Source organism: Lactuca virosa, chromosome 3 (genome assembly GCF_052849685.1).
Source record: "Lactuca virosa cultivar CGN04683 chromosome 3, Lactuca_virosa_CGN04683_v6, whole genome shotgun sequence".
In the NCBI taxonomy this organism is placed as follows: domain Eukaryota; kingdom Viridiplantae; phylum Streptophyta; class Magnoliopsida; order Asterales; family Asteraceae; genus Lactuca; species Lactuca virosa.
Genome location: NC_136428.1, coordinates 19,787,973 through 19,792,107, shown reverse-complemented (window position 1 = coordinate 19,792,107; position 4,135 = coordinate 19,787,973).

The window sequence follows — 4,135 nt, the reverse complement described above, 5'->3', positions numbered from 1 at the left end:
CAAAATTAATTCTTAATGAATTCTTGATCAATGTTAATTAAACAAATACGATTTCTCTTTTCATATATTATTCTTATAATATATTAATAAACCATAATAACCTCTTTCTCTATTATTTCTCCAGTCAAGTTGCTTTGGTGAAGGCAACCCAAAAGGACCATGCACAACCGGGTCAAGTACTTACCAAATATGGTTACGGGCTTAGACACTAATCCAACAATGGAATCACTCATAAACCTTATTTATAGATTCATAATAACAACTATGAATATAAATACAAGCTACACTCAAATTAAGATAAGTGCAGTATTACTTAATAGCTATTAAGTATAGATATAAGTATCTATCTAAGTGAGTATATAATGTAGTTTTTGATCTTTCTACATGAAAGATTTGAAAGGATATGGATGAGATATTATTTTCTTCATTTTAACTTACAAAGGTTTTAGTGAAAACCGGGAAATTACGCCAACAGAATTCCGACCTAAGAGCTTTAACTAGTCGAGCCTAGATACCTAGAGCTTTGCTAAACTAAAATACTTCGAAATCCTGAAGAAATACCCCAAAAACAAAGTTTACAGGTTGAGAGGAAGTTGATAAAGGTGTGGAGATGAATGAGGGGTTGCTGCCCCTTTTATAATCGAATTTTTGAAATGCGCATTGTACCTATAGAGGTGTGCATCGTGCACTTAGGCCTACGTTTCTCCTACCGTTTTGTGCCACATGTCAGCTTCCCTGTGGTGTGCATTTCCACCTTCTAGAAGTTCGTGCAGTGCATAATGAAGATTTTGTAAATTTCTTAACTTCTTTATACAAGCTTCATTTTCAACGTTCTTTATATCCACGGTAGCTAGCGACGAGATCTACAACTTTTATTTAGACTCCGTCAGCTAGGTCTCACTTTATTTTTAAAGTAATATTTTTATAGGTTTATACTGTTAAATTCCGTATAAAAATCATAACTCTTCCATTCGACATCCGTTGTTGACTGTCTTTAAATCAATATAACTGTATATATGAGATCTTCAACTGTCGTTTATATTGTTTCGGCTAACAATCAACTGATTTCTATTTCAGTTTATGTGTCTTGCACTGCTGCACTGAAACTTCAAAAAATTATAACTTCCTCATATGAAGTTAGATTTGAACGTTATCTATATGCACACTCTCCGTTTAACAACTATTATGACTTTCGTTTAGATTATTTTTCCTAAATAATCTTCTATTGAAAACATCTATATATCGTTGTGACAAACAATTATCCTATTATTCTTTAGTCATCTAGCCCTATCTTGCGGGTATTATAATTATCTCCCCCTTAGGATGATTACATCCCAGAATTATCAGCAAAACAGGGTTGGATGATGATCCCATATGTCACCTTCCCATCCTAGGTAATAACTGTAACTCCTTTGCCTTCAAACTCTTGGACTCCTTAACTACTGGCGGTGCTCAACCTTACTCTCGCTTTTCATTTCTTACCGGATCTTCGGTCCCCACCTTCGAGTTACAAACTCGATCTTCATCGGAGACTCCTGATTCCTCTAGAACAGACTTAACCCATGATAAGGTCTTTACCCCTGCTATCATACAACCCGAATGGTCAAAACTGGCATATAACTTTTCGGAGTGATAAGGAGGATTATGAGTCTAAACTAAAACCTTATCTATCATAATAAACTCGCATACCCTGAATGATATTTGGGTGTACAAATCATTATGGTAAGAGCACGAAGTTAATTAGGAAAAGGTAATGGAAACTGCTAGCGCCAACGCCAACGTTAGCACCAACGCCTCAAGACCTTATCAGCGTCAGCGTATAGATAGTCATCTTTTGTAATCTTTTTATATTAGGTAATTATATGGATATGTATAGAATAGATAGCAGATCCGATATCTTGGTGATATGGATCAGTTCTTAGATAGATTAGATACAATCCCTTGATTGAAGGGATATACTAGTATAGTTTAGTATATATTCAACATCAGGGTGAAACCCTAATGTTAAAGTCTTGGTGACCGTCTTTGTGACAACCATTATCTTGGTGAGCACAGCCCATTTCTTGGTGAAAGACATCTTTGTGATTAGTTCGTGTTCTTTAGTTTTTCTGTTTGTTTTTCTTAGTTAGTTTGTTCTTGTTTATTATAATTGAAGTGTATCCGATCAATACAAACCTTCAATTGGTATCAGATCGGGTTTTTGATACACTCAAGTTATCATGTCGACTTCCTATAATCCCAAATCCTTTGGTCTCAACAAGATTCCTCCTTTTGATGAGCACAACTTCGCCTTGTGGAAAACTAAGGCCATGGTTGTTCTTGAAACCATGGACTATGAGATTCTTAAAATTGTTAAAAAAGATCCTCACATGCATATGTATTAATCTATGGTCAACAATGCTCTTGTTGGTCCTTTGAAGCAAAAACCAAAGACTAGTTATGAAGACGATGACAAGAAATTGATTAGACTTCATGTGAAAGCTAGATCATCAATAGGAAACTCTCTTCCCTATCACGTGTATCATCTTGTACAGAATTGTGAGTCATCTCAAGAGATGATGGATACGCTAACAGTGGCTTATGAAGGCACTGTGGAAGTTCAAGCCACTACCATCAAAAACCTCAATCGGAGATACGAGCATTTCTTCGCTCAACAAGGTAAGTCACTAACCCAAACTTTTAACAGGTTTAACTGTTTGGTAAATGATATGCGTAGGATGGAAATTGTCAAGCATTCTTCTCAGTTGGTTCTATAGTTCTTGGACTCTCTTGGGAAAATCCGGGAACATCACGGTAATGTCCTTAAGAATATTGAAAAGATCAATGACATGGATCTGAACTCCTTGTTTGGAAATCTACGTAAAGACATCATGAAGGACTCAAGCAAGGAAAAGTTTGTACCCTTGTTTTCTCGAAAGGAAGCAATGAAGCTTATCAACAACTCAGATCAAGGTGAAGAGAGTGGTGAAGAAATCATTGATGAACTTGTTGCCAGTGTTGCACTTATTGTCAAACGTTACATAGAAAGCAGATCAAATGGGGTTCGAAGAGCTCAGTTTAAGGGAGGTAGTTCAGCAAGGATATCCATTTCAAAGAAGAGAAAATCAGGTAATTTTTTTAACTGTGGCCCTGACCATTTTGCCATGGACTACAAAGTGAAGAAAGAAGCTTAAAGTCCAGAAAACTATGAAGTATTGTACAAGAAGTTGTTGGCCCACATGAAGAAGGATAACATCTCTCTACCAAAAGCCTTCATTGCAAAACAAGAAGATCATGAAGAATGTGTGGAAGAAGAGGAGACATCTGAAGATGAGGGGTTGAATGTTAAGGGTCTAATGGATCTTATCAATGATTCCCCTTATGGTAATCTCAACATGTGTGACGCTGACACCTCTCAAGCTATCCAAGGGTCGAGTCAAAATCTATAACATACTTGGTTCCTTAACAGTGGGTGCTCTAGACACATGACCGGTATCAAGTCCCTCTTAACAGATTTTTTGGAGAAAGATGTTCCTATTGTGGTTTTTTTGCAACAAAAATGAAGAAGTTGTCATGGGAGTTGGAACATTTGAGTACAGGGCGTTCAAACTGAAGGATGTGTTTTATGTCAGGGGTCTAAAACACAATCTCATCTCCATCAGTCAACTTTGTGATGCTGGTTATAAGGTTCTCTTTGATTTCGATGAAGGAAATGTCCTTGACTCTAAGAACAAAATTGTGCTCACTGCACTCAGGGAGAACAACATTTATATGCTTTTATGTTATGTGTTTAGACAATGCTACTTTATGTTTTTAACTTTATGCTTCGCGACCTTAAAATTGTTGAACATAAGCTACTAAAATATTAATTTACTATGACTTTTTACTTCAAAAGCTCTTTTTAACTTTTATTTTACCAAAGAAGTATACATTGATCTTAACTAATTTGATCAGCATGTCATTCCTTCGGTGCAACATCTTTAGAGTAGAGCTAGTTGAAGTTGGCTCTGTATCTTTTGTTCAGCGCCAACTGCTCTCTCCCTGACGCTGATGCTTACGCTGATTGACACGAAGCATCCTATTATTGACAAAAGATAGGAGAAAATTGTACCACAATGTGTTCTTCTGGTCACATATCTCTTCCTTCTTGAACAAC